At 44.3% G+C, this 18,574-nt stretch overlaps 1 protein-coding gene and 1 long non-coding RNA gene across 2 annotated transcripts in view; one reads left to right on the plus strand and one right to left on the minus strand.

The window, feature by feature from the left end:
• Nucleotides 1-1,366, plus strand: part of LOC129735992 (uncharacterized) — a 17,780-nt gene extending 16,414 nt beyond the window's left edge. Inside the window, exon 5 of the long non-coding RNA XR_008732047.1 lies at nt 867-1,366. This is a non-coding gene — a long non-coding RNA (uncharacterized LOC129735992). The remainder of the gene's footprint in view (nt 1-866) is intronic.
• Nucleotides 1-15,458, minus strand: part of EMP2 (epithelial membrane protein 2) — a 23,123-nt gene extending 7,665 nt beyond the window's left edge. The window contains exon 1 of the mRNA XM_055709207.1: nt 15,268-15,458. The gene's annotated coding sequence lies outside the window, so the exon portion shown is untranslated. The remainder of the gene's footprint in view (nt 1-15,267) is intronic.
• Nucleotides 15,459-18,574: the final 3,116 nt, after the last annotated feature.

The raw sequence follows: 18,574 nt of genomic DNA on the forward strand, positions 1-18,574 counted from the left end.
TTTTCAAATTACAGCCTCATTTGCATGTGATGCTGGAATTTCCACTGGCTATAGCAAAGTCTTGTTTCAACCATGCTTTCAAAGTAGGAAGAAATGCAGATTCCAAAACGGAGCTTGTAGAACAAAATGAAGTGCACCAAGAACTACCTCTGAGATTCAGTAACAGCTATGTTGTACCTTAGGTTTCATATAGGTTGTCCTTTGTTCATTGAGTTACAAGTTTTATCCATTGATGAATGACTTTGGGCTACCATTTTCTCCAATATATTGCTCTGACTGGTAGGGCTGAATAAACCCATTAGTCATGTAAGAATCCAGTTAGTTACTTCATGTCACTTAATACTCTCTCTAGTCTACCTATCATCTTCACACCCTACCTAACCTATTTATTACCATTTCACATCTCAAATGAAAAAGAAAAAAATCTTATTTACAAAGGAAACACAAAGTTTATTTGAACTGAAATCCCCAGGAAATCTGTGGGCATATAACAAATAGGTTAGGGAAAACTACTGTTACTAATACACAGAAATGCACAGTTGTTGGGTATATCTATTACCTTTTTCTTCTTGTTGTGTAAAAGGGCTTGCCAATTAATATGCTATATTCTATACGGAATCTGCAGTCTTGCAGGTATTTTCTTTGCATATCACGTCCACCATTCTGTAGCACTATCTGCATGTTATCACTTATCAGTACATTAATGCATGTTTCTCCACTTCTGCTTTGAACACAATCTCTTATGCCAAATGATCCCATTCACATAACAGAGCAAACATCCAGAGAAAAAAGCAGTTAGGATTTTCTTTAAGACTTCTGTGATTTTTTTCATGTCTAACCCTCTCTCCCCTGGTGCCATTTACCAGAACTACAAGCCACATGGAGAACTGAAACAGATAAAAGGACTACTTTAACAGCATTTTAAAGCAGCTCCACTGGCACTCTCATCAAGCCAAAATACAACTGCTCTGCACAACTGGGACAAAATGGTAACAGAAAGCATATAAACACACTGAATAGAGACCAGAAGTTCCAGACTGATCCTTTGCATCTACACCACAGTATAGTGTTTCACTGCGGTACAGCGCTACAACAAACACGAAGCCAAACAGTATTACAGTGTTTTTGAGAAATAAAAATTAATTGGATAACCTTATATCTGTATCTAATTGGGATGACTGTATGGGAAAGCTAAGTCAAATCCTGAAAGAAGGTCAGCAGCTAGTCAAGTTTTCACTCCTTCCCATCTTCTCAGTTAAACTTTGCCTTCTCAGCCACAACAAAGAAGTGGTAATTTCCTCCAAAGAGACGATTCAGCTGTATGACTCAAGATCCTCTGCATCTACTTCTGCTTCTAGAAATGTCATTCATGGCTCTGTATCGAGTCTTCTTGAATGAAAGGAAGGAAGAAGGAAAAGAAGATATTTTGTGGTTTTGTATAATGCCACATCAAAATATTTTCATTGTGAAATGTACCAGTCTTCACACAGCACTCTTGTCTTGTGGTTGGGTTTTTTTCTGAGTTTCATGTGTTGCACCGATGGTATCTAAGCAGACAATAATGCAACAGTCATCTGCCATATAAGGAGAATCAAATTGTACTCAGTATTATTTTAAAAATAACAATGCAATTTCATCTTATTACATGAAGCATCATACAATAAGAGACAGAAAAATGTAGCCTAATTAAAACCAGTCTTGCAAAATCATGCCATTGCCAGCACAGAAAAATCCACTTAATCTTCAGTCACGTGAATGTTTTTGTTTTACTGCTTTCAGCCATAAACAGAAGCATTTCAAACAGGATGGAGAAACATGTATTGGTGGTGAGAAGACTTCTTATGTTTTACCCAAATAAAGCCAAGATCGAATGAAAGAGTTGGGGTTTTTTTGTCTTTACAAAAAAAAAAAAAAAAAAAAAAAAGGACAGTAAGAACAGTCTGATGTTTCTGTTCTGAAGAACCTTCGTAACAGCCATTTTTAGATACTCCTCCTGACTCGCTGGCAATGGCTCCCTTCGTGAGCTGCTACAACTTCTGTGCACGCAGTGCTACAACTATACGCAGACCGGGGAATTAAATATGCTGGGGGGAAAGGAAGGAGGCAGACCAGTTCCAAGTAATAATACCAGATAAAGACAACAAGAGCTTGTTACTCAATCTGTCATGCCTGAGCGGGAATCCCAGAAGCGCACAGAAAGATTTGTGGGCTTCAGTCAGTCCTAGCAACTTTCTCTTTCCATGGAGTCCAGGCAGGAGTGTCTCTGGTTCGTCACAGCCTGTGCCAGGAGTAACAAGGGGAGGAGAGGCTCCCAGCTAAACTGTGCCCAGGAGGAACAGCGCAGCTCCCTTCTTCTAAGATGCAGCCAGCAATGAAGCAGCAGCTCCTACAGCATCTGCATCCCTCTCAAGGCAGAACTTCTGGACTTCATCTCTCAGGGGGGACTATTAGCAATCAGTCCTCCTCCACTCCAGACAATGCTGGAATCTAAGGGTCTATTTTGGAGACTCAAGATCCTTCCACTCTCTCAGCTGGAAGCTCTTCCTTCCCCAATCCGCTGAGAACAGCCTGCCTGGGTACCTCTCCTAGCAGCAGGCAGCACCTTTCCTCTCTCTATAAGCAAGGGAAGGACACAGTTACGTTTTCACACGGAGAATTTCTGAGAACACTGCATTAACATTCAGAATTCTTACTTTAATAATTCATGACTAACCAAACACTTTGGTAACATCCTATTCTGCACACTAGCTGCAGTCTTCTTTGTTTCTTATTCACCACTAACTGTTTCTCAGGGCTCTCTTCAGGTTCTTTTAGCAACAGCTGAAACCCTTGCAGAAACATGTCAAACCAAGACTGCCACCTGGCAGTGGCTTTTGCCTCGCTCTTTTGAAATGGAGGGTACCTGCAAGAACAAATAAGGTAGCACTACTGTTTAACCAGGCTGAACTAATTCTGCTCCCCAGAACAGCCAGCAATTTGGCTTAGATTACAATTTTACCACCTCTTACATTCAATTTTTGCAGCCATAAGAAAATATTGCTTAAAAGGGGATTTTAATAAAAACAGAAAATAGACTTTTACCTCTCATAAATTTGGGAATCTAGTATTTTGTACTGTTGCATAGAACAAGAATCTGCAAACAACTACATTAAGAAGATGCACAGGAATGATCAGACTCTTCCAAGTACAACTTTGGTATCAGTGTGTGATGTGATAGGGGATTCTGTAGTATTTTTTCCCATAGCTGTTTTGCAGCTTTGGAAGCACTGCCCTATTATCAGTGCTAATATGCGCTGCTATGAAAAGGTTTCGTGCTCTTACAGGAGTCTTGCTCTTTAAGTGAAGCATTACTCAACTCTTCTGTTTTAGTTTCTTGATTATAGGCAAGAATATTTGTATGTATCAAAAAAAGCTTCCTGGGCAGAGTAATTTTTTACTTTCTATCATTTGCAGTAGTATGTACTAAGCTCTTAAGTCAAGGTGTTGCTGATGTTTAAGTACACTGCCTTTAGGCATGGAGGAAGACTGGGATGATGCAACAGATACTGTTCATCATTTCCCGAAGTGGTTTGAATTCTTTTAATAAGTTTTTTGCGCACACAAGAAAAGCTTTTTGGACACACTATAGTTGTCTTTTAATAGAGATGATGGAGCCACTCTTCTCAGAAGTACAAGATGAAAAGACTAGAGGCAACAGTCACAAGTTGCAACAAGGAATATTCCAATTGTGAAAAATGTATTAATTATACTCAATGAGCATGATTAAGTACTGGAGCAGGGCCCAAGAGGCTGTGGGATCTCCATTCTTGGATATCTTCATAACTCGACTGGAACAAGGTCCAGAGCATCCTGAGCTAGCTCCCTGCTTGGAGCAGGGGTCTGGACTACAGACCTCCAGAGGCCCCTTCCAGCTCTGCTCTCTTGTCAATCTGTAGCTACTTCAGGAGCTCCCTGTACTGATCTCCAGCAAAGCTCTGACAAAGGAGAACACAAAATCTGACCTTGCTCATCACAGGTGACAGTAAAAACAGATTTTGGAGTTATAGTCTTCAGTTGAAAGCCTCAGCATTTAATACCACTTTACAAAGTAAGTCATAAGGCAGAAATGTACAGGTACAGCCGAGTTAGAAGCGCAGACTGCCACTGAATCCAGAAAGAGTAGGTTATGAGAATCCTGCTGAACACATCCAGATTTGCTCTGGTAATAAGGTTTCCCACAAATGCTGTTAAGTTGCAGGATAGTTACACAAAACACATTGAAAACAGAAGGAAAGTTATATTAACAACAAAGGTTTTTTCAATTAGTGCAGAAGAACTCTTTCTCAGTAATACTCCAATGCTACCTTACTTTGCCCAGGGATGATAAATGCAGCAGTCATGCCTATCTTTAAACTTTTCAGTAATGCAGACTATTGGAAGCAGTTTTGTTATGAGAGCCTGATGTGCTTTACAAGAGGTGGCTAAGACGGGCCTCTGCTATAATCTAGACATGCAAAGGCAAGTATATTTTTACAAGATAAAACAGTACGACAATCACAGAACTGCACAGCAAAAAACGTATCCAGTGCAGGGTTCCCAGAATCTCTGTATTGTAGTAAGCAAACACATTACAAAACTGTATTGCCTCCCAATGTCAAATTCCGCACACACATCCCCCCATCCCCACGCAAAAAGAAAAAAAAAAGCCTCAGTTTATCTTTAAGATAAAGTTTATCTTTAATGTCCAACAGTACAAACATGCCTATTTGATTTTTTTTCTGTTTAGTACACCGAGCAAGCAAAAAGGAAAACTTTGTCTTTGACAGGTCTTAGCAGAAGGGTTATCACTCTTTCCAGTCCAGATCTCATTCCCGCAACCCGTGCTTCCATTTCTTTCCATGCAGTTAAACGCTGCTGCCAGGCTATTTTTCATGTTTGTGCATACTTGACTTTTGCAACCAGAGAAACGATGTACATAGTACAGCACGTTTACCCTGTGCTTATTTGCATTGAGAAGGCTAAAGTTTATCCTACAACATTGTGTGCTGCCCTCACTTCCTAAAATCAAGTCAGTTTTTTCTATCATCTTCATCTGAGTACCTGTACAAAGAAAATCTCAACACAGAAAATTCTGGTTTATACTCCTAGAAACACGGCCAAAACACTGCAGAACAGCTCCTGCTCTGTACAGACCAAGGCTGGAGATGTGCAGGCTGCTCAACACCCACACTCAGTGTCCTGTAAAGACACACCCAAAGGAAGGGGTAGAGGATCTTGCTAAACAAGTTACCATACCTGCAGCTTTCTGCACCAAGATTTTTTCATTGCAACTAGAACAGCAGGTCTTTGGGCCATCAACAAGCACTCGATTCAGCTGGACTTTCTTGAAGTCACTGGTGTAAAACCGAATCAAAGCAAGCCTTCTTAATTATCAATTCTTCTGCCCTTTGGTGCTATAATTAAGTCAGTGTATGTAAAATTAGAAGAAAAAGCTTGTATACTGGTGGCATGAGAAGTCTGTCATCTTGTGATGCATCATCTGATGTTTGGATTTACATGATAATAACTTCATTTTGCTCAGTGTTCTTGTGCCACATCCCGTGGTGTCTCATGACAGAGAACTCAGCAGTTGGCTCATGTTTTGCCTGTACCATTGTCTCTAACTTGCATAAAATCCCCTGGTTTATAAGAACCTGAGTGATACTGTTCACTTTTTTTTTCCCCCTTTTTTTTTTTGTTTTTTAACCTCCTCTGTTTCTCTTGTGTGATTCTCAGAACTGGAACCAAAAGTGAATTAAGTTCAGACAGCAGAGTTTCTCCCAAACTAGCAAAAGCTTTGAGGGTTTCAACAATCCTCTAATACCTAAATATCAACCAACATAAAGGACAAGAAAATCAGGAAATTTAACACCAAGAGAATAATTATACCAGTTGAAACAACTTACTCCAATTTCATTATTTCTTCTGCCTGATTTAATTTAACAGTTGGGAACACCAACATTACAAGATATAATTTACTGAGTGATATTCCTTAAAATGAGGCAGATAATATCCAAACTCTCATACTTTCTTTCTACACTTTGTCCTTTCAGCGTTCTCCAAGCTGACTTGTGTCTGTGGTATCTGCACGTTAATCTATCATTTGAGTAATTTCCATTGGATCATCTGTCTGTCATTTTTTGTTGCTGCAGGGTTAACCTGGCCACATGCCCGAGCTGCCGGGCTGGCCTCATGCACATGCCCAGCACAGCAGCCCATCCTCACTGTCCTCAGTGTTTCTGCGCACCCCTGTGTGTTGCTCTGCACATTCCCCAGCTGGGAAACGATCCAAATGTGTCCATGTCAGGTACAGAAGAATCCTTCTATCATGCAAGAAGTCTGGAAAAGATAAATACATCCTTGTACCTTTCTTTCTTATTTTTTCCTGTGTCATCAATGCGTATCGAAAAAGAAAAGAAAATACAACTAAAGCAATCTAGTTCTATTTTAGATGATGACTTGGGAGCCTTACTTTCCTAAACTAGCCTTTAAACATTTCATAGGACAGGAGAGCTAATCTTGAAGCTAACACTGCATGTAGGTTTATAAACAACACACAAAGGTTTTGCTGCCAGTAATTCCTGAAAAACCTACTGAAAGTTCTCTGGTGCATGAAGTGAGGTACTCACAGGTGTACAAACTACACAGATAATGGGTTTTCTCTTTTATTAAAGTCTTATTGATAAGTGTAATTCAGTAATTAAAACTACAGGTCTACCAACAGATGTGGAAGTCCGTATTTGTGCTCACATACTCTGTTTTCAGGGGATCAAATACACTGTAGAACTGGACCCCACCTGACATATTCTTCACGGTCAGGCATAGATTCAAATGCTGACCTCGTTCCATGCTCAGATACTACAGAGCTAACAGTGAATACAGAAATGATATGTCCTCTTTCAGTCAGTGATCTCTTTAGCCAGCTAGCAAACCTCCAAGAAGTGCTGGCTGACTCTGACTAGACCTCTATAATATTGAGTGGGAACCCAGGAGGGAAGGGCAAAATAAGAGTTGCAGCAGGTGGGCGCCCACCCAGTTTTTTCCTGGTATGAAGCTAAGCATGAAGAACAATGTACACTCGTCAAGAAATAAGATTTCAGGCTCGTGCTTGACACCGGACTTGGAATCAAGAGGGCTAAGTGTTTAAGTGTCCTGTCAGACACCATCAGCTCTTTGGCTTACGAGCAACTGGTTAATTGAGAACACATACAAGCTCATAGCTTTTTGTGCTACCTATTTTACGTGGAAGGAAAAGAGCTTGTCACTTACACTTACAGCTGCTTTTCAAAGTCCTTCACCACAAACCAAGGAAATCAGAAGGAAATGAAACAATGTTCCCTGCACACAATTACTGTAAAGAATGGGGGGGGAGGGGGGGGGATCAATACAGCAAAAAAGTAATTCCCAGTATTTTCTAGAGCTCTATTCAAATTACGTTTATGCTTTCTTAACTCAACGGCAGAAAATGAAAGTAGGCTCATTCTGCCAGATCTCTGTTGGTGCCCTTGCAGCAGGCTGTTAAGGCCCAGCAACCTCCAGCACAATTAAAGCGGTCAGCTTGTTGTATGTTGACAGTGAAATACAGGGGCTTGGAGACAAACTGGCAAGCTATGGTATGACCTAGCTTTTACCCAACTTCTTCCAGAAAACCTTGCCTTGCATCCAAAGCCCTGAGGTCTGCTTGTTGTGTGCACCAAGATTAATATAAGTATGTACCCATAGCTTAATAAAGCCTTTTGTTACTATGGCAGCTAGGTGTTTGTCCATCCCATTGCTACTCTGTGGGCCTGCCCGAACAACAGTAAACTTACAGTGAATAAGCTCATGTTCTTGGCCTACCTACCACTTTTGTGTGAGGGGATCCTAAAGCACCCTTTCAGCTTTTTCTGAATCTATTTCATAAACACTAAATCTTAGCTCCTCCTCAGAAACCCTGTTTATCAAAAGCAGAACAGACCCTGCTTACAGGTTAGGCTGGCAGATCTTCCCTAGACTTCCTCCGTTCCTTCTCACTGTCCTCCTCACCAGATCTATGCTATTAAACCACAACTCCAAAGTCAGGGAAATTATAACCCTGCTATCCCATACATATGTTTCCAAACAGAAACAAGAAAAAAAAAACTGCAGCAAAAATGCAAAGTGCTAGCTTTGAGTACTGAAACCCAAAGAAGCTGATGTTTGTAATTTCTTAGGAATGCTTTTAATAAAGTTTTGACCTAAGGATGCCAGCATTGCTGCCACTTTTGTAACTCTGTCAGTCATTTATTTGCAAACAAGCTCTGACTGGGTTTAGACTTGCCCTACCACTCCTTTCACTATGGCCCTACTGTGTGCCCTGCAGAGGGAAGTCACTCTGACACGGAGCCCTTGTGGGCAGGCTGAGCAGAAGAAAGCAGGCAGGACCTTTGGGAAAACACAAGCTAAATGCCCTGTCACAGGCTGGGGAAGTGGCACTTACAGGGAAATGAGCCTTGTGACATCTTACCTGAAAATCTTAAAAAAGTCTCAAGCTTGAAAGATTCAAGACAGACATATTCAAATACTCTAGCAAAACCTGGAAGAGAAATGTTAACACCCACTATATGCTGAGAAGACAATTTAGCAGGTACAGAAGCCAGCGACATACACCAACAGACCCTTGACTACAGGCATATTTGAGTAATAGTCTTTAAGCCTTCACCTTTTCAAAACTGCTCTTCAGAGGGTTTTGGGTGCTCAACAGAAAGACATTTCGCTAGCAGCACAAACCAGCATCTTCCTCAGAAGTGTATCCTTTATATATTCTTCTTAATCTCAAAAGCACTTTTTCTTGTAACTGCGCTTTTACATTAGGTAATCGTCATCTCAGATTTAACCTGTTTATGTCTGCTTCTAAATCCCAGCACAACCCACAGAAGTATAAGGTAGGCTGCCTTATTACTAAGTAATACCTGAAATGGTTACAGTTCACCTCTAATTTCCATCATAGTCCTTGCTTGTCCCCTCCACCATCTGCTTGTCCACCTTCAGTTTTATGCTGAGAGTCACTTGCCTTTGGAAAAATGCTGTCAAAAACTGGTCTTTAATGAAAGATACCCCATGCAGCAATCTGTTCAAGGCATCAGCTCTCAAAGGGCACATAATTGTTTGAGAACACCCAGCAGTAATTTGAAAGAAGGAACTACTTGTATACTGTATTTTCTGGTTTCTTGCAACATATTCTCTCAGCTTTCACGTTACAAAATGTTTGTAACTTGAAGTATGTATGGGTAGAGCTTAATCATATGCTTAGAAGTTGAAAAAAGCACAGATCATTTCAGGCCTTCAATGCATCCTCTGTGCACCAGGTACCACTTCACTATAAACAAAGCTGTGGTACACATTAAAACCTTAACAATCAAGCTGGTCTAAAAGTATTAAAAGCTTGTTTTCCTAAGCTAAACAAGACCAGAACTTCTTGTTCTGACTTTTTCATTTTCAACGACAAACTTGGGATATACTTGCTTGCAGGTCAAGGCAAACACATGGAAGGAAAAAGAAACTGTTTAACCTAAAGATGAAAATAAATGGCTATAAATCGGGTGTGAGCACATTTAGGATGGAGATTATAATTCTTAGAGCTGTCAGGTTCTGGAACAACCTTAAAATCACCACGCCACAGGAAAAAAAAGACCCACCTCCACAAAAAGGGATTATGTGACCCAGCAATTGTGCTAGCAGGGCAGACTTGGTGACTTGAGAGGTTCCTCCAGTTCTGCACTCCTGCGAAAGCTATCCCAGCAGTTTCTCTGAGGTCTCTGTACGTTTTGTAACATGCCTCTGCATAACACCCATGCCCTTGGCATTCTGCTGAATTCTCTCCTGTCTTTCAGAGACTTGAGGCAATGCTGGGAGCCATGCCGACTGTTAATCTGTACAGTGCAGTATTACAAGCGGCAACCATGGGACTGGCGACACACATCCAGCTTCAAGGGAGGACTCATTTCTCAGATGGGCAGTAAAGCTACAAAGAGTGAGCAAGGCCTGTCCCTCTTCTCTGAGGGTGACCCAAGGACCATGGCCTCCCAACACTTGAGCAGTGCTGGGGAACCAGAGAGCTCTCTGCAGCCTGCTGGCACAGCCCTGCCTCTGGCTTGGGCTATCAGACAGCAGTTCACGGAGCCGGGACAATGGCATGGGGGTGTACTGATCAGCTATTCAAGCTATGAGAAGCCTCCTGGGAACCTGCTTCTGAAGCAAATAACTGAACTGAGGTGTGGCCTGGCCTCACCCCTGCTCACTCATTGTGTGGCCACATCTCGGTGTCAAGGTTGTCCCCGTTCAATACCTTGGCAGGGCAGGGAGGGACAGACAAGTATAACACCAGACCCTTTCATCAGGTTGACAGATTAAATGTGTTCTCGGTCTGATCCAATGAAAAGAAGGAGAGAAAAAAAAAAAAGAAAAAAAAAAGTAGACCTGCAGCATTAAAACAGTTCTGAGAGCAAATCTCAGACCCTGAGCTCTACTGACTACAGATTGCTGCTTAACCAGAGATTATTCGAGATACAACTAAACAGCTTGAGTGATTTATGTTGTTCCACCTAATTAACCAACAAACAAAGGCAGAAAAAGTCTGTCTTTCCAGATTCAAAGCAATGCATTTAATTCAGTAGAAATGAAAGCTGATATTGTTTTAACTTTGGCAGATGCTTTATGGAAATTGCTAGCAGTTAAATGTGTTACATTCACTGCTGTAAAATTTTCAAACTGCTTCTTTTGATTTGGCTTTGACTAGCTCTGTATTGAAAATTTTTCGGTTTAGTTATTTCAGAGTTTACACATCATCTATCACGAGCTTGAAAATACATCTCTTTTGACAGTACAACAGTTGGCTATAAAATAAAGAGTGAACTCTTCCATGACTGCTACTATTTTGTTTCACAGCAATACTGTAGCATGTGATTGGATTTAATACTCCGCCTACCTTCAGAATGTAATATTTACATTCTAATTTGTAATTGGTGCAATTAAAGTATAATTAAAGGTTGCCATGTGAACTCTACTGGTTCAGGTAGAAGGATTTCTAACACTCGTTTTATTGCACAGTTGAGCACACTAGTTGCACTGCTCTTCTACGCTCTGGCTGCTCTACGGAAACAGAGCCCAGTCACCTCCTGCTACTACCTGCGTCAACTTTGCTCTACCCTGCGGCTCCACCTCAAGCAGGCTGGCCGCCCATATAGCGCTTGGGTCACTGCAGAGCCCCATCTCTCTGTGCAAGCCACAATGACAGGTAAAGGCCCTGTCAAGCATGCTGGCACGTGACAAATGGGCAGGCTCAGCCAGTTCTCTTCAATCTGCATTAGACTCTCCTTGAAGACTCTAGACTTTGGGTTGTTTCTGCGTTTGAATTAAGCAGCTGGTTCGTTGCCTCTATGGATTGAGAACTGTCAGCCTTAGAGATCTGATGAGTCTGCAGCCTGACTGCAGAGACCACCATCAGCACACACATCTCAGCACAGATGCCTGGGTGCTCTGGAAGGTCACTTTCTCCCTGGAAGAAGGCCATAACTTTGATGTATTTCAGGACACTTAACACCTGCATTAAACACCTGAGGGAGTGTTCCTACTGCCCACCTCGGCTCTTTGTGGCCTGTGCAATTCCAAACACAGTGTAGTGTTTAACATCAGTGAAGTAAACCATAAACATATATCCTATAGCCATCTCTAAGGGGTGTTTGAGTCAGTCCACTTTCTGCTCCACCTACAGACTCCTGTGAACACCTCTACACAGCCAGAGGGTTGTATTTTAAGGTCACACCCAAATTATGAGGCTTCACCTGGCATGCACATATCACCATTAAACCTGCCCATGAAACTTCATAGGAAAAATAAAAAGGCATAATTACATTTTCCCCATTCAGTGAAGAAATAATAATTCCTTTGATGGATGAATTCAGGCCATCAGGCTTTCTCTTCAATCCCACCCAGTAAGATCTATTTTCTAAAAATTGAGATGCTTATCTTCCTAGTGAAGTCATGAGCATCACCTGACATATTGAGTTACATTTTACAAAATTATCTTCTTTCTAAAACAGTAAAGCTTTCAACAAAAATAGTGAAGAACTGAGACCCCACCGCAAAGATCACTGGTTTGCTTTGAGCATCCAAAAAAACCCAAAACTAAACCCTAATAAATGCTGAACAGTGCCATGAATGGAATTCCTCAGTGCTGTGCTTGTTTCCCCTGCTTTCCCTCTGAGACCAATCTGATTTCAATAAAAGCTGTGCATTCCTTTCTACTTTCAAATTTGGCTGTGCTGAAGCATCTCATGGATTTTAGTTCCTGTATAACAGAGTGCCTCATTCTGCCGGGTTTTCTTCCAACAGGAACATGGCAGTAGGACCTGTATGTCTTCTGCCAGAAAGCAGTACAGAAGATCTTGTCCCCAGCGACCTACTTATCTCTTTAATTAAACACATTCTTGTACTGATTTAGGTGGTGGTGTCATGTCTTATACGATGCTCAAGACACAAATAGAACATGAAGTTTAAGTGGAAAACCAAACTATACACAAACCACTGAGGTGAAAAGGGCAGAGTCTCTTTGTGCATCCATCGATCTCATTTTTAAATGGACAGGCAAACAGCATTATGAAAGGAGACAGAATACAACTAATAAATATATTTAGCGGAAGTGAAGGAAGGTCTTGCTTCTCTAAATATCCGTATGGGACTCATCACTACAACATCCTTCTAATCATTGTAGGAATACCAAACCCAAGATGGGAAACAACCTTGAGACAAGACAAAAAAGAAAAGCCATGACAATGGAAGTAAGATACAAGGCAACTGTGAAGCGTAAATCAAGGGGTGAAGAGTGCATTAACTGAAAGCAGGCATAAGATGAAGGTAGAGATGTTAATATCTTCTCAGCAATGTCGGCCAGAAACAATATAGCACCTAAGAATTGAGACAGAACCTTTGTCTAAGAGAATGACGCTGCAGCAGCCTTAAGCCTTGACCTGCTCAGTCAGTTGAACAACTTCCTTTATTAACAAGGTTTTAAATCTCTGTAAGCAAACAGAATATGCTGTCTTTCCTCACTGGCAGACCCACAGCATAATCAACACTGTTTGGGTGCTTATGACAGAATTCTTTCCAGAGACCACAAATAAAGAATACAACACCAGCAGTGTCTTGTCTACTGATTGTATGTTGTTTTTATTTTAAATTGTATTAATAGACCATTTTTCTTCCCAAATGAGCATACTAATAAGAAGCTGATCATGCCCTAAGAGTTTTCATGGAATTACTGCATTTCACGTTAAGTTACTGTTCATGGCTATGAGCAGAATAATTCCTGGTTTCCTGGCTGGGCAGACAGCTGACCTGGTAACATCTATGTCAGCCATGCAGCTGACAATAAAATCTGTACAGATCTTTATTCAGCATGGAGAATTATCTTCCCCCAGGTATCCCAACAGTCTCTTCTCCAACTTTATTCTACAAGTTCACAAAGGGATGCAGAGGATAGCAAAAGTTCTTTCAAAAACCTTGAAGCAAAGGTCAAGTCCTTACATCTTACACTGAAAAACCTCACATCAGGTTCTGGTGAATGTTTTCTATATACCTTTGTTTCCACTCCCACTTTGACTTTATAAGCTGCGGTAAGTACCTATATCGCAGCTGCATTCCTTAGCATGGCATTTAATTTGTCACACACTCTTACTAAAAAGTAGCCCAACTCTCCAGTAAACTGCTATTCACGTTTCTCCCCTCACTGAAACTGATGTCCAGTACTCCCCCACCACCATCTGCATGAGCTCCTGCTGGTCTGTGTCTGCAGCCACCTGCCATCTCAGCCCTGGCAGTCCAGCCTCACAGCTCTTTTCCTGAACTACCCTACCCTGCCTGGATGGCAAAGCCTAAATCAACCTCAGAGAGTAGGTCTGGATGGAATAGTCATTACGATCTATTTTATCTGACACAAAAAAACATCTGCTCAGGCAGGCAAGAAGCCTTATTTTACATAGTTAACATACCAGCACTGTACGTACGGAGTCTGGAAGTAACTGAAGAGAAAGTGCTAGTTCTTTTTTTCATAGAAATTAGCTAACCGTAGCTGTTTACTTCCAAAGTTTCTCAAGAAAACTCCAAGAAAATCTAGTGTGTATTTTACACCTATTCAGTGGCTTTCTTCACAGCCCCATACCAAGTCAGTAGATACTTCTAAGATGCTCAACTGCAATAGTTACTGATCATTTACATATTATTCCCATGTGTTGGGGGGGGGGGGTACAGGGGCGGGGAAGACCTTTCTGCACTATGTGAACAAGGCATTTCTGCCAAGAAATCAAAGGAGAGGCCAAACTGCAGGCTTCTTGGTGGCAGTGTTCTGTGAGCAGGAGCAAGCCCCGGGTATGCCTGCTGAGGAGTGCAGTGCACTATTCTTCCTAGAGATGTCCAAACAAGGAGCTGACCTCAAAAATTCAACACTCCGTATTACAGACAACCCATGGTACTGAAAGCTGCCTGTCTGGTAGCTGGCACATAACCTCCCATGTATAAGTTGGTCATTACAGATAGAGAAAACCCCCAAAAAACAGCAGTGAGAAAGACAGACTGGCTTATTAAAACTGTAGTTTGACTCAAGTGGAAAAACGTTTAACGCTGGCAAAAACTTCGTAATGCAAAATCTGCACTGAATTATACATGAGTGTATTTTCCTTCCACTGGAGGGGGTAGTTGCCAAAATCAACCAAACGTTATTGTAGTACACCAAACTCCACTTAGTGTACATAAAAAAAAAAAAAAAAAAAAAAAAGGGAAAACAGAGCTGTCCTGCGGAGACAGCGAACTTTCTGCCGGCTTGGCCCAGCCCTTCGGTCACTTGCGAGAGCCCGGTTTTCCCGCCCTGTCCCGGCGCCCGGCGCTCTGCGCGGGTCGCGCCGCCGGGGAGCGGGGCCGCGAACCGGGAGCGGGGCCGGGGAGCGGGACCGGGGAGCGGGGAGCAGGGCCGGGGCCGGGGCTGGGGCAGCAGCCCACCCGGCTGGCGTCAGAGCGAGCCCGCCTCCCCCGACAGGCTGCCCGGCGCAGCGGCCGCCGACATGCCGAAATAAAACTTGTTTCCTAGTAAACAAATACCTTGACTTTTACTGACACACACACGCGCACACACACACTTCTGGCGGCCTCTCCCCCCCCGCCTGGCTCAGGCACCCGCGCCGCCGGCGGCGCCCCCGCCCCGCGCAGCCCCGCGCCCCCCGCCCGGCCCAGGCTACTCACGGGCGCGGCGCGGGGCCGGCGGGCAGCACTCCGCGCGGGCTGCGACCGTCTGGCGGCGGCGGCGGCGGGTGCCTCCCGCCCGCCCTCCTGCAGCAGTGATGTCAGAAGCGAACTGGGTGTGGAAAGAAAATAATTTTCAACAGTGCCCCTCCGCCGCCTGCGCGGGCAGAGGTGTGCGTGCGAGCCTGTGTGTGTGTGCGGGGCGAGAGGGAGGGACGGGGCGAGCACGGCAGAAACTTTTCCCCGCCCGTTTCCACTCCGTGGCGGGCGGGCATCCAGCCGCGCCGCCGCCCGGGCCGGCCCTCCCCCGGGGCGCCCGGCCGCCGCCCCCCGCCGCCGGGGCCGCTCCCGTGAACGCTGCCCCGACGGCGGCCCCGGGGCGCAGCCCGCACGGGGTACCACATGGCGAGCGCCCGTCCCGCTCCCCAGGCCGCCCTCGCCCTCCGTCTTGGCGGCGACTGAGGCGGGAGCGGGCCGGGCGCCGGCCCTTTCAGAGAGGGACCGCTCCGTGCTGGCAGCGCAGCGTGTGAGGCGGCGCGGGGGCTCGTCCCGCCTCAGCGCGGCCGTCCCGAAGAGCCGCGCACGACGAGGCGCGGCGGTGCCCGGCCGCCCGGCCGGCCGCCTCCCGTCAGCGAGGGCAGCGACGGGGCGGGAGGGACGGCGCCCGGCCGACGGCAGGGCGAGGGCTTTCCTCGGGGAGGATGGCGGCGAGGCGCAGGGCGGAGCCCCCGCGGGAGCCGTCTGTGAGGAAGGGAGCCCCGCTTCCCAACGCGGCCGGGTGCGCCCTCCCCGGGCCGGCGGCGGAGCGCCGCGGGGACCCAGTCCGGCCCGGTGAGGCCGGGTGGTAGGGCAGCGGCAGGAATGGGCGCCATTTCGAGGCGCCGGCCCCGTCAGGGCGTTGCGTAACCCGGCCCGGCCGCCTCCCGCCCCTCAGCGCCAGCGCGGCGGGGGCCTGCGCGCGCTCGGGCGGCAGCGAGCGCCGTGCGGGGGCAGAGCCGCCTTGGCGCGGCCGCCGAGACTCGGCTCCAGGGGCCCTTTTCTCAGGGGGGAGATCTTGTGTGCGGAGAGATGAGGAAATCTGTGCTCCTCAAGTCATCTCCAGGCAGCCCAGGTGAGCCCTAGGGTAGCTGCACCCACTTCACGAACCTCCTCCCCTCAGGAGCATTGCAAACCACCACCGCTAGCAAGGGTCAGTAGTAAGCTGTGGCCATTTTCAGCTTAGTTTTCACAAAATACATGACAAAGGAGGTAAAATAGTGACCGTTGGACGATGCTGTTTACTCTAACTCGCAAGCAGAATGGGGGCTAATTCAGCTTTTTGGCTGCCTGGTAGGTTTTCGTTTTGGTAGAGCCTCTTTGCTCACTGAGAAGGCCAAAGATCTCGCCTGCTGTCCAGGTTTAGGTCTTACACCACGCAAAACTGGTGAGAAAAACTGGCCATGCTGCTGCGACTGTCAAGCTGCATGTTTTACATTTGTTTTCTTTTGTGTCTTACCTTCTGTTATACTTACACACAAGTTGCTGTTAACATTTGTTGTGGATGTTACCTAAAAATCAACTAGACCGTGACTCTGGATTCAGACCACACATGCAAGTTCATGGGCAGTGTTTCCCAATCCCAGAGATTACCGAGCTCCAGCACCATCCCTATTCTTAAAGTCTTCAGACAAACAGCAACTATTATGTTGAGCAAAAACACTGTTGGTTACTACTCAAAAACTAGTAGCATGACCTTCTGAAGGACAGCATTACTGGCCACGTACAGCTCTTAGGAATCTCACAGGCTGCTAAAAAGCAAAATTGTAGAAACACTGTGAAAGAGTTGCTTCACCAGTCTAAGCGCGACCAACTCCATCAAACACTACAGGCAATTCAACTGGAGAAAATGGCCTTTGGTGGCATGATAGTCCCTCTTACAGTGTCATTTTCACTCTGATATTAGCTTAAGCTCTGTTACAACTACCAAACGTCAAAAAACATCTTGTGTTCATGAATCATTTTGAAATCATACACAAGAATATCCAGTGCCATAAACAGTCCCCACTGTTCACTAAAACCTTAGGTTTCTGTATGCTCATTCCAAGTTTCTGGCTAGGAGGGACTGGCAAAGACCTCTCCTAGCTGCTTCCTTTGTGCATCACCTATTTTATGGTAATTGCCTTGTGGTGAGACTAGAATAGGAAATCCAAGTAGCTCTAAGGGGAGATGCCCATCGCTTTGAGGCTGAAGGAGCAGAAATGAGAAGCTTGGGAATATCAGTGGAGGAGGCAGGTGTGCTTGTCAACTCCCAGGGATTTCGGGAAAGAGAGTAGTACCTCTGGCTGAGCCAACCACTGTAAGCATAAGCAGCCTGACTTCCACTGGACTGAAGCATAAGAGCTGAAGTCACTTAAAATATTCCCCTCATAGAGAGCTAAGTTTGCCAGTGGAATTGTGGTGTGAAAGGCAACACCTGATTTTTAAACAAAAGATGTTGTTGCTTACAATTGAAGTGACTAGAAAGAGAAAAATTGACTGTTCTACTTCATCATGTACTGCATTAAAGGCTCTGCTTGCTAGTAAGTGTATAATATTGTCCCTGTAAAAAACATTTACTGGCAAAAATAGTCTCTTTTCTTCTCCATCAATTTCTCCTACTTGTGGTTTTAATTGTTGCATAGTTGTCATCCATCTTTTATGTTAGCTAGAAGCTAAGAATAAATATTTTTAAAGTAGTATCAACACACTGCCAGATGACTTCAGGCTTTTCCTGGAAATAAATTATCCAGGTTCTGCTTTTCAGACTTGTGTTGGACTGATGTGCTTTGAGTTTGTTTTTTTTTTAATGCAGTGCCAAGTATCTGAAAGTGGTGTTGACCTTTTTCCTGCCTCCTGCTCTCCTCATTTGCATGAAGGATAATGGTATGAAGGAAAAGGTGGCATATCTAAGTATCTTGAGAGATAAGCTATTTGAAAGCAAAGTTACTGACAGTGGAATTCATAGTAGGCAAACACAAGACAACTGTTCCATGACAGTTCATCCTAGACTGTATCATTGAAACCAGATGGAATGCATAAATGAACAGATGTATCTCTCCCACTTCCCACTATCAGCTGTTATACAGTGGACACAATTTTCCTGTATGTTTAAGGCATACAAACAAAATTATAACTACTTTTTTCCAGTAGTTAGAATTCCTTTTTATATATGAGGAGCTTTCAGAACAAGGTCTGAAAATGCAGGCTGAGCAGCCATCATGACCAAGAGAGACTGTACAATGGAAATCCAAGCTCAAATATTGATCTTACTGGCATGTGTGTGCATTGA

This window comes from Falco cherrug, chromosome 4 (assembly GCF_023634085.1).
Source record: "Falco cherrug isolate bFalChe1 chromosome 4, bFalChe1.pri, whole genome shotgun sequence".
Lineage (NCBI taxonomy): Eukaryota > Metazoa > Chordata > Aves > Falconiformes > Falconidae > Falco > Falco cherrug.